The sequence below is a fragment of the Canis lupus genome, chromosome 16 (genome assembly GCF_048164855.1).
Source record: "Canis lupus baileyi chromosome 16, mCanLup2.hap1, whole genome shotgun sequence".
Taxonomy (NCBI): domain Eukaryota; kingdom Metazoa; phylum Chordata; class Mammalia; order Carnivora; family Canidae; genus Canis; species Canis lupus.
Window position 1 is genome coordinate 23478528 of NC_132853.1, and position 12738 is coordinate 23491265.

Below are 12738 nucleotides of genomic sequence, written 5' to 3' on the forward strand. Positions count from 1 at the left end.
TAAAAATTAGAGTAAGGAAGCATTTATTGATTGCTGGTAGCCACCAAGACACCATGCTTGGTGTTGGAATAAGAACACATACAAGGCAAGTTCAGCAAGATAGACCCATGTAAGCCATTATAATATAACCTGCCTGATGCTATGGCAGAGATTTGTGCAAAGTTCTACAGGAGCAGAAAGGGAAATTATTAGCTCTTGCCCAGGAAGTTGGGAAAATGTTTAGGTGGTGCCAAGTACATGAGCTGGAAGCTGAGGGGTGAGGTTGAGGTCACCAGGTGGTGGGGGAGCCAGGTGAATCATCCAGGCAGCAGGACCAGCATGCAATAGCCTTGGAGGTAGGGAGGGCTGGGGTTGGAGCACTGGGGGAAGTAGGATACCAGTATAGGGGGATTGGAGGAGGCTTTAACAGGAGCTCCAGGCCAATTCTAGAGGGACTTCATTGCCATGCCAAGCAAGGTGGATAGGAATCCACTGGGCGTAGTCAAGTCAGCAAAGTGCCATGACCAAATTTGTATTTTTTAAATTTATTTTATTTATTTTTTCACTACAGCAATATATTTCATAGTCTTTATCCTGAAAATACTGTTGACATTTTGGAGAAGATAAAAAGCCCTGCATTAAACGTGTTCACATATATTTATGACACTCTAAGCAAAACAAGAAACTCTATATTGCCCAGAAATCATTTTAAGCCTCATTTCAAAGCATCTAATGAGAACACATTCAACAACCATCACAGGATCACTCATGGTGATGCTTTTTTTTTTCTGGTTGTTTTTTTTTTTTTTAGTTAATGCTTTGAGGCTGGATATGATATTTCTACAGATTTCTACAAATATACCACAGCAGTTTTCCAGGTTATGTTGCATCAGGCTTTCTGGATTAGTCAACATCTTAAAGAATAAGTGCAAGTTCCCCTCCCCAAACCACCCCCCAAGCTAAAGCATGTTATAGTGCTGTATTTTAGATTCAAACAATGCAACATTAAAAAAAAAATCAATTATACACCTCTGGAACCATTTGACAACCAAACTGTAACACTCTAAAGATTATCACAACTTTGAACTGAAATGGCACCATCCATATCATCAACCGCTCTCCCTTCTTTTGTCTTTTTTAACTATTTAAAATATAGTGTGACATATATAAAAATTAAACTTTTGTTTATTCACTCAAGCTACTATTACTATATATACTGTCTTATAAATTAGTTTTGGATTAAAAACCAGTTAAAATATCGTGAATTAAAATATTTTTCAGTGGTGGGGAAATGAACATGAAAACGATACCACTTGATGTGCAAGAACTTTTTTATTAATAATAAACAGCTTTTCTTCTTACACAAATTTTATTCCTTTCAAATTAAATTAGTAACCTATTTAGTGATGGAAAAAAAATACCCTTGGTGCTTACTAACTAGATTTTCTTAACTGATTGGGATTAAAAGCAAAAAAACATATGCCACATCAGAAACATGTTGACATAATCAAAGGAAACAGTGTTTACAAAAAAGGAGTCACTATAAATAAGTGAATGGTATTTGTGAATGTAAAGCTATATTTTGTTGCTTACAGCTAGTATCATTTTAGACATATTGGGACTTACAGAAAGTGAAACTCAAACCTTAGTATATCTGTTAAAGACCAAAAACAAAACAAAACAAAACAAAACAAAAAACCCAGTTATGTCCACATTGGGGAAGAATAAATAGCAAACTCACAGGGCAGGGTTTTGTATCTAGCTCTACTGTGAAAGATAATCACTCTTTAGCTTAAAAAGGCTCCCCTGCTGTCTTGATTATAAATCGAGACACAGGAAAGTTTACTTGAGCCTGAGTCCCTACTATGAATTAATTGTAAAGATGTGTGAAATCTAAACATATATTCATTTACTGATAGATATTGTCTTAACTGAAAGCTGGCAATCTTGAAACAAAGAAATGCTTATTTCCGACAAGTGTAAACACAAATCTTAATGAAAAGATTTTCTAATTTTTCCTCTTAACTCATACATTAACCAGCAATAGATCTCTGTAGTACCACAAGAACTATTCAAAATTAACATGCATATATCCAAAAAACCTGTTCTAAAGCCCAAAGCAAAGCAAAAAAAAAAAAAAAGATAAATCAATAGGAAGATTGTCTACTTATATCTCACTCATTAATCTTCTATTCATGTGACTACCTCCAAATCTTAGAAATAAACTTTCATAATTACCAAAATCAACAAAAATAATTAAATGATCTGTAGGTATTGTTTTTTTTTTTTTTTTTTAATAACCGCACACTAGTATTACACTGGTGCTTTGAATGTGGATAACGCTTAAGGGTAGCTTCAAATATCATTAAAATATATCCGGACCAGTTGCAATCCATGAAACAAGAGCGAATACAACATTAACATAAACCTTAACGAAAATATTCAGGACTCTACAGAACAAATTTGCAGAATAATGGATAATTAACTTGTGTGAGCTGGCCAGGGGAGCTCAGATGGTTGCCTCCATATAAAAACTTCTCAGAAGGCTTTATGTTCTCGAGTCCCTCCCTCACTTGCAGACAGCAAGTTAGCCACCTGTGCATATCCCGGGTTGGGTGCCGAGCTTCCTCAGTGGCCTGGAGGAAGGCCCCTCCGTCAGAGAACGATCTAGAAAGAAAGTGCCCTGGCGTTTGTGCTCACGCGTACTGGTACTGGCATGTTAGGGTGTGTGTGTGTGTGAGGACCTATACGTGTGTAGGCCCCTGAAATGTTGCAAAGGCCTGGTTTCCTGGTTTCTAATTGGTGCACCATCCCTTCTGGCCTGGTCACCATCAGGAGCAGTGCACAATTCTATTCCATCGGAAGAGAAGGCCGATGGATGCCTTCATTTGGGGGCATCTTCAAGAGGCGGCAATTAGAAGATCAACATACTAGGGCCCACGGTTTTTGGTTTTACAGTAAATAAAAAACTTTTTTTTCTTTAGAGAAACAAGCCTTTGAGTTTAAAAACCAAAGGGTCTGTGGCTTTCAAAAATCTTTAATTTTTTTTTAAATTTTTATTTATTTATGATAGTCACAGAGAGAGAGAGAGAGAGGCAGAGACATAGGCAGAGGGAGAAACAGGCTCCATGCACTGGGAGCCCGATGTGGGATTCGATCCCGGGTCTCCAGGATCACGCCCTGGGCCAAAGGCAGGCGCTAAACCGCTGCGCCACCCAGGGATCCCAAATCTTTAATTTTTAAGGAAAAAACAAAAAAACAAAAAACAAAAAACCACCCCACCCCAGTTCACCTGCGAACAAACAGCAATTGCGCTTATGCTATGCGTTATGCGAACAAGACACACATATACACTGGGGTACACCTGTAGACGTGGAACAGGGAAAATCTTTCCAAGGGCTCGGCCCCCCGAGATCTCCCCCCTCCCCCAGCAGGAGCGTTAGGAGGAGGCTGCAGACATGTTGGGGGTCCAGCCCATCTGATAGGCCCTCTCCAAGGTCCTCTTGCAGTCCTGCAGCACGGTGCTGAAGGTGATGTGGGGGTACTGCTGCACCAGCTGCTCCACCGTCACTTCGTTGACTTTATCGCATCTCATCAGCCCCAGATATCTCAGAGATTTGCTGCTCTGTGCAATCAGGGTGGCTCCTTGGTCTGTAATTTCTTTACACCATCCGACATCCACAGTCTCTATCGTCATGCTGTACCGGCCGATGGCAATCAGTGCATAATCTGTGATTTTACAGGACACCAAATACAGCTCTTTCAGGTTTTGTCCTTCCTTTGCAATGACCTCCACACACCTGTCATTTATGATCCAGTTCAGACAGAGATTGAGAGAGCTAAGATTTTTGCACCTCTTGACAATTTCCATCACAGTTTCATTATCCAGTTCAGTGACAGGACGTAGGTCCAAGCTGGAAAGATTTCGTAGCTTGGTTAGGTGAATGACTCCTTTCGAAGTAACTGAACAACCCATGAAGCCAACATACTGAAGTTCAGGACAGTGGTCAGCGAATGCTTTCACCGACTGATCTGTTACTAATTTGTTTTCCTGCATGTATATTCTTTGTAATTTCAGACAGCCCTTAGCTATGACGATCATGCCTTCATCTGAGATCTTGTAACACTGGCCGAAATGAATATCTTTGAGTTCTCTGCACTTTGATCCCAGCTGTTTGAGTCCTTCATCAGTAAGTTTGTCCTGGTTGCCTACATGAACTTTCTGAAGTAAAGACCGGTGAGAGGCAACCGCAATAATAGAAGTGTCAGAAAGCTGTTTACACCTGTAGGCTGTATACCTAAGAAGTCCAGGACACTTAAATGCTAGAACACATACGCCAGTATCAGACATACTGCGACAATCAGAAATGTTGATTTCAATTATATCCTGACTTCTTGATGCAATTTTTTCCAATGATTCATCAGTGACCTTGAGCAGGATGGACAGCTGGTTGATGTCCGGGGTTTCGGGGGGCAGATCCCTGTGACAATCGCAGGGGTTGGGGGGGGCTCCCGGCGGTCGGCGTCCCCGCAGTCGTGCTGCTGCTGCTGCTGCTGCTGGGCGGCCGAGGGGGCGCGGGGGCGCTGGGGTCCCCGGGAGCGCGGGGGCCTCGGGGGGCGCGGGGGCCGGAGGGCAGCAGGCGGCGTCGGGGGGCGGCGGCTAGGCGCCCCCCCCCCCCCGCGGGCCCTCCGTGCGCCCCTCCGTGCGCCCCTCCGTGCCCGCCGCGCCCGCCGTGCCCGCCGCCGTGGCCCCCGCAGCGGGGCTGCTTGCAGGGCGTGCAGGCCGGGAGCCCGGGAGCCCGGCGCCCTTGGCTTGCACACGGTGTCGGCGGCCGGCGGCGGGCACGGCGGGGGAGGAGGGCCCAGCCAGGAGGAGGCCCGGGCCGCGGCGCTCCCAGGCGGCGGCCAGCCCCAGCTCGCGGCCTATTTTATTTTTTAAAAAGATTTATTTATTTGAGAGAGAGAGGGAGCGTGAGCGTGAGCATGCATGATTGAGGAGAAGGGGAGAGAGAGAGAGGGAGGGAGAGGAGAAAATCTTAAGTAGGCTCCCCCCTAAGCACTGAGCCCTATACCTGGCTCTATCTCATAATCTTGAAATCATTACCTGAGCTGAAATCAAGAGTCGGATGTTTAACTGACTGAGCCACCCAGGTGCCCACCAAATTCGTATTTTAGAACAGCATCTCTGGTGGTAGTGAGTGATTGATGAGACCCTGTCTCCCTTGTGCAGTAACTCATCCCAGAAAACTCTTCTGGAAGACTCCAGAATAAGGGGAGTGTGTGCCCAGAATAAGGGGAGGCTCAGCCACAGTCCTTTACTAACTGCTCCTTTCTCTACATCTGCACCATTGCACTGGATGGAAATATACAATAAATGTTTGATTTCTGAAGGTTTCAGGTTGCATTCCTGGTAGTTCCTTTTATAGAACATTTATTCTGAATACACTCTTGCTTGATGCTATCCATCCTGGGTCATGTGACTAATTAAGGTGTGTATGGGAGTTCCTATAATCAGCAGCATCTCAGTGAAGATATACTGAGTTCCATGCGGGCAGAGTTCTTCCTTCAGGTGATGGAGATGCCAACAGGGCAAAGATGCCAACAGGGCAAAGGACTGCTGCCTTCCAGTCCCTTCTTGTTGACATCTTCTAAGCCAGGCTACTTGCACTCATTTGGGTCTACTTTCCTGGCCAAAGGCAAAGAGAATCCTTCTCTCTGCACAGGTATTATCAGTGTAGCTCCTTCTAGGCTGTGACTGTAGACTGTGTCCTTATACAAGTCATCTGGCCAAGTAAATCAGCAGACTTTGAATAAAGCCGATGTAACAATGTAGGTGGGCCTTATCAGTTGAAGGCTATAAAAGAAAAAAATCCCCCCCAAAACAAGGAATTCTGCCTTCAGACTGCCTTTGGACTCAAGATGCAACATCTATTCTTCTTTATGCCAGATTCTTTCCTCTTGAGCCCAAGAAGAAAGAGCCTCTTAACTCCAATATGGGCGATGTTGAGATCTACAGATCAGTAGGCCATATAATTAGTTGAAATTCTAGAAGGTGAATGCTCTGGGGATAAAGGAAGTCAATAGGTCATGGCAGAGATAGTTAAGAATACTTTAACTGAGAATACAATTTCATTTTGAGTGTAAAGGAAACAACATCCCCCTAGCCAGGCACTCATACCATTAAGTGCCTTAGCTAAGACTTGAAATCGATCTCTCTACTACTCCACCTTGGCTATAGCACCCCACTACAAAACAAATAATTGACTCTAATTCAGTGCTTGAAGGGCAGTTCTGGTCACTGCTCTTCCACCAGGGAAACCCCAAGAAGGCGAGAGGCTTAGGGACTGACACCTAAACTGTAGGTCCTGAGTTCTCCCTTGTTCTGGGGTTGGGTGTTTTATAAGGACATGTCGAGAAAACCAGGTAGTGAATGACTGTCCTGCATTAGCTCACTGACTGTGAGCTACAGTTTGATACTTTCTGAAAACCTGGAACTTTAAGCAAGTTCTATAAGAATTTGGTTCTTGTGGCCTTGCAGATGCTGGTTTTGGAGTGGCTGGGATATCTCAGAAGTATGAGCCACACAGAGCCCCTGGGGTAGAGGTTTTCTCCAGCTAGTGATTGGAACAGGGCTGATTGGTGGTTTGTGAAGCTGTGCAAGGTCACTTAAGTACATGCTGCTTCCCTTCTTTCCCCTGGATTTGGCAGTCTTAGGTGGAGCCTGGTGCCCTCAGATCTTGGATTTGTTCTCCTTTACTTTTCTAGCACAATGGTTAGAACAGATGTACAACTTCATGTCTCAGGCCCCACAGCCTGGGTGGGGAGATGAAGTCACATTCGCATGTATGCTCATGTTTTCAGGGCTGCTGTGATGCCTAACTCCAGGGTCAGCCAGGACATTGTAGTCCATGGGAATAGCGCCCCCTGGTGCTGTGTCCTGTGCCAGCTCCACAGCCCCGCATGGGTCCACGCTTTGCTTACTGATCAACCTTCTGCTGGTTCCTTTATGCCTCCTCTGCCTCCTCTGCCTCCCTAGCTTCCCCGATATTTCCAGGGATGTCTCTCCTTTGAACACGGATAAGCCTCTAATGTTCTACTGTTCTGACTTCTCAGTCCTGATCTGACCCTTTGCAAGGCCATGTGAATGTGGAACTCACCAGCCACTCCTGGCCCCAGGGCTCCATCTCCTGATTGCAATATTTTTCCTCAAAACCTACAATCCTGGGGCACCTGAGTGGCTCAGATCATGATCCCGGGGCTCTGGGATCAAGTCCCACATCAGGCTTACCATAGAGAGCCTGCCTCTCCTCTCTGTGTCTCTCATGAAGAAATAAATGTAAAATCTAGAAGAGAAAACAAACCTATAATCCTAGTCCGATCATGAGGAAAACGTCGGACAAATACATATTGGCAGATGTTCTACAAAATATCAAGCCAGAGTAGATTAGGGTGATGTCACATACCAGAGTAAGGAATAGTAACAAATAAATGCCACATGGTACCCAGGACTGGATCCTGGACCTTAAAAACGACATTAGTGGGAAAATTGTGAAAGTCAAATAAATTCTGTACTTTGGTTAATAGCACTTTTGTAATAGCAATTCTGTACTCTTGGCTAATAGCAATATTGATTCTTTTAGGGTTTTTTTTTTTTTAAGATTTCGTTTACCTATTTGTGAGAGACATGGAGAGAGAGAGAGAGAGAGAGAGAGAGGCAGAGACATAGGCAGAGGGAGAAGGAGGCTCCTCGAGGGGAGCCTGATGTGGGACTCGATCCCAGGACCCCGGGATCACACTCTGAGCTGAAGGCAGACGCTCAATCACTGAGCCACCCAGGCATCCCTGAATTTTTAGTTTTGACAAAACTACCGTGGTTATATATGAATTAATAATAGAAGACCAGGTGAGAGGTATACAGGAATTCTCTGTACTATCTCTGTTGTACAGTTGACAACTTCAATGAAATGGCCAAATTCCTTGAAAGACACAAATTGTCTGTGCCAGTTATTGATTTATTGCCTCTTGGCTCCAAATTCACCCTTTTAGGCTATTCCGTGGAAATGGATCTGGGCCCTTTAAACAGTTTTTCCTTTGCCAGTCAGCACTGAAGCTTCACCAGCAGATGGCACTAGCGAGATATGTCAGGAGGGAGAGTTTTGCTTCCTGTAGCATCTGGAGCTTTTGCAGCACTCAGCTTCTGCTGTGCTGGCAGCTTCTCAAGCTTTCAGCTCCTGCTGTGCACAGAGACAGCAGCACCCAATAGCCAGCAGCTTCTGCACCCACACCATGGTTATGTAGCCAAGGACCTCCAAACCCCGTAATGCAGGTGGTTCCCCCAGGGCTCTGCTCTTGCAGTGCTCAGCAGCCAGTAGCACCCAGCAGCCAGACTCTTCCCTTGATACTATTTCTTGGGCAGCATGGGAACCAAGAGCCTCTGCTGATACATCTCCGGTGAAGAGCTTTCCTGAAGTGCCTCCTCAGTATCAAAAATGCACTATGACGCTCAGGCCGAGGTCCCAATGCAGAGACAAAGCATTATAGAAAAAAAGTCGTGAAATATGAAGCCAAAAATATCTGAGTTTGAATCCTGCTTAGGAGCTCTATATCTATCCTTGAACAAACTAATCTTGTTGCACCTCAGTTGTGGTGCTTAATAAATAAAGTACCTTGCACACACTTGTTTTTGAGTAACCGCTCCTCCTCCCTATCTGTATCATTTTCTCTCCCCTTCCCTCCTCCTCTCTCTCTGGTAGATGTCTTTATTATCCTGAGAAGATAGTCCCCTTGTCTCAAAGAACTTGTCTGGAAAACACACGTGGTCTGTGTTGTTTTGTTGAGTCTTTTTTCCACCAAAGTCAGCTACTTTGCAAGCCTGAGGTTCAAGGTTCCGAGATGCCGATGATGGCCTTGAATTCTGGCCTGGCTCACTGTCCAGGAGGGTGTAAATCTCAGCTCCTTTGACATTGCTGCATTATCACCAAATGATGTCTTCAACTAGCTACCTGAAGTTCGGTGTCCTCCTCCCTGGCAGTCCTCCCTGCCTTCAGCACAGAGCTCCAGAGAGTCAGTAAGTCCAGGCAAAGACCAGCCCCCCACCCATCTCAGAACAAGAGAGTCACAAAGTGAGAAATCCAGGGCTGGGTATGTGCAGTATAAAAGAGGGGACAGAAATGAAGATGGATAAACATGGAGAACAGTCCAGATCAGGAGATACTGGGGCACATTTAACTGTCACCACCCATCATCGTGCTGGTATCTCTGTGCCTCCCTACCTTCCTCCACTCTTTCTGCCACAGCCAGCCGCTCCAACTGCACTCTCTAGGCCTTTACCTCCTGCTCTGACCCCGCTCCATCAGTTACTGCATCTCTCCACTAGCTTCTACCTACAAACAGATATATCTTCTTGTTCTTTTTTTTTTTTTTAGATTTTATTTAAATTCAAGTTAGTTAACATATAGTGTATTATTGGCCTCAGGGGTAGAATGCAGTGATTCATCCGTTGCATAGAACACCTAATGCTCATTCCATCAAAGTGCCCTCCTTGATGCCCGTCACCTGATACATCTTCTCATTTCTGAGAAATAATTTTTCTGATTTGAAGCCTGCCTCTGTCTTCTGTGTCTTTCTTCCTCACCACCAATCACTCCTGAGCCCTTACAGGGTAACTTCAGCCCACCTCCAGCATCATTACAATCACCACCAATTACCTCCCCCCACCATACACACACTGCCTCCAATGGCACCTATAACTTCCTGGTGGACTATCTAATAATTTCCCGGAACTGTCAACTTCCTTGATATCTCTGCAGTATCTGACATTGTTCAGGATCCTTTCATTCCTGAAACTCTCCTGTGATCTAACTCTCTGTGCTTTTTCTCTTCTCTGTCTTCTGCTTTCTCTTCTTCCTCTTTGTACTGTCTGAAACTTATGGGCTCACAGCCAAAGATGATTTCTCTGGCTGCCTTAGCACACCCCACCTCCACGGTGCAATCAGTTACCAGATTTTGTCAACATTTATTCTTTGAACATTTCCTTTACATCCTTTCTATATCCACTGCTACCACCCTGATTACCTACCCAGACCATCGCAATCCTCCCCTTTTTCTCTGTCCCATAAAATATGTGTTGTGTATTGAATTCCAGCCAGTTCTATACATAAATGAGAGATTGTGCTTCCTACAGTGCAGCTCCAATCAGGCTACTGTTTTCCTAAAAATGCAAATGTCTCATCTGACAACTTCCCTCCCCACTTCTGCCTCCAACCCTTGAAAATCTCATTTACATGGTTATTTCCAGGACAAATATAATTGGCCTACTCAGTTGTCCTGACTAGAGCAGTATTTCTCGAACTTTTATATGACAAGGATCACCTGAATTTCAGCTGAGTCTTTTTTGATCATGAAAGTATTTGTGTGGAGCAGTGCTCCCAAGACCAGGACTATGGTGGATCAGGAGGACAGGCATCGGCAACGGGAGTGGCCACGTGTGCTCACCAGCCCTGGAAAGAGGTGAGGGTAAGAGCCCTGCCTGATTTCCTCAGTCCAGTGGGATCATGTGCTTGGTCCTCAATCTTTCCAGAAATGTGTTAAATAGTAATGAACTCTTTTTTTTAAAATATTTTATTTATTTATTCATGAGAGACACAGAGAGAGAGAGAGGGGCAGAGACACAGGCAGAGGGAGAAGCAGGCTCCACGCAGGGAGCCTGATGCGGGACTCGATCCTGGGATTCCAGGATCATGCTCTGGGCTGAAGGCAGGCACTAAACTGCTGAGCCACCCAGGGATCCCAGTAATGAACTCTTGAGTATGGATTTGAAAGTTTCTATCACAGAATGTAAGTAAAACCAGGTTCTTTGGACCCCTCTGCCACAATTCCCATGGCATTCAGCCACTCTCAATTTTTTTCAGGACGGGACTTGTTTTTTTATGAATGACTTTCAGGCACTGGGTGGCTCAGTCAGTTAAGTCCTCAACTCTTGATTTTGGCTCAGGACGTGATGGTGAGATCCAGCAAGGGCTGCTCAGCATGGAGTCTGCCTAAGACCTCCCTCTCCCTCTGCCTCCCCCCTGCTTGCGTGCACTCTCTCTCTCTCTCTCTGTAAATAAATAAATAAAATCTTTTTCTTAAAATTAACTTCCATCGCTCCCAAATACATATTTATGGTTGAAAAACAAGACTCTATAGCCTAAACTGTGTAAACAAATATACAAACAGCACCCACAATATAATTCCAGCCCAGAGAAACATTATTGTTCATCTTGTAATGTATATCTTTCCACAGTTAGTTTGTGAGTACAAACACTTCGTTTGCTCATTAAAATATTTTGAACATCCCTCAACATATTTTATTTTTAAACTTTTTATTATGGTAAATATTAAACACAAAACAGACAGAAGAGTTTTTGTTCCCTAGTTTTGGGATAGTTTTACTTTCCCTAGTTTTAGGATAGACCCTGTAGCCCTTACCCAGCTTCAACCATTATCAATGTGTGATCATTCTCTCATCTCTAATCCTGCTTGCTTCTCCTCATCCCATGTTATTCTGAAGCAAATTTGAGACATTATTTCTTTACATATTATTTCTGTATGTATCTCTAAAAGATGGGAACTCCTTTTAATTGAATGGTTTATCCTTTTTGTTATTATTTACTGGTATAGTTTTATACTCTATTTGTTTATATGGCCTTTTACTAGTTTATTTCACTCATTTATATAATCTCTCCCTCTATCTCTTTTTCTCTCTTTTACTGTATGTCTTGTATTCAAAAAGGTTTATATTTTTGTTGTAATAGTTACCTTATAGCAAGACTTTTAAATATTACCCTTGGTCCCTACACTTTTTGGATTATTATCCATAGGTGTCCTACTATGAATATTAGTAATAACAAACTTTCCTTTTCTCCTTCTTCCTCACTCCCCAACCCCCTGCAGCTGATTTGAAGTAATATTTTTTTCATTCTCATTTAATCATTCTAAGATACTCATCACATTTACTCTACTTTTTATATGTTCTTTCCATCCTCCCCAATTTTTGATAGGTATATTATGTTTACATTGTCAAAGTGTATAGCTAGTTCACAGACTTTCTCCACAGATCATTATTCAGTATAATTCTGTAAATACATATTCTATGGTTTTAATAGTCCCCATTTTGATATCTCTCCAGTTACTTTGGTCCGTTGAAGATTAATCTCTGGTAGATTCCTCAGAAAGTCAGAGGGGAGCAGTATCCCCCACACACCTCGTTGCTTCCTGTGGATTTCTGTACAGATACAGACACCTTACTGGTCTGATAAATGGTAGTGGTTTGTTCCCATTTGTCCACTCATGTTTTGAAGTTTGAGGGGATACCTTGTTTCCTAGTTTTGTTGTCTCTGTGTTTTGAATTTTGCTTTGTGTGTGTGTGTGTGTGTGTGTGTGTGTGTGTGTGTTTTGTTGGAAGATTTTAGAAGATTCAGAAATTATGTCAACCAATTAAAACCACCTTCCCAGAATTTGACATTATTTTTTAACAACTTACAACTTTTTCTTTTGTGAAGTGTGTGTGTTGTGTTCAGTCTTTTTGCCCATTTTTCTATTGATTTGTAAGGGATTCTGGATACAATCATTTTGGTTATTTTTCTATTGCTTTGTAAGGGATTCTGGACACAAGCTGTAATACAAATGTGTTAGCATTTTTTTCCAATGTGACTTTGCTTTTCACTCTCTTAATGGTGTCATTCAATGAAGAAAAGTGCTTAATTTTAATGAAATCCC

At 43.4% G+C, this 12738-nt stretch overlaps 1 pseudogene; it reads right to left on the reverse strand.

The window, feature by feature from the left end:
• Positions 1-1292: 1292 nt before the first annotated feature.
• LOC140605613 (F-box/LRR-repeat protein 17 pseudogene) lies at positions 1293-11462 on the reverse strand (annotated as a pseudogene).
• Between the last annotated feature and the right edge of the window lie 1276 nt (positions 11463-12738).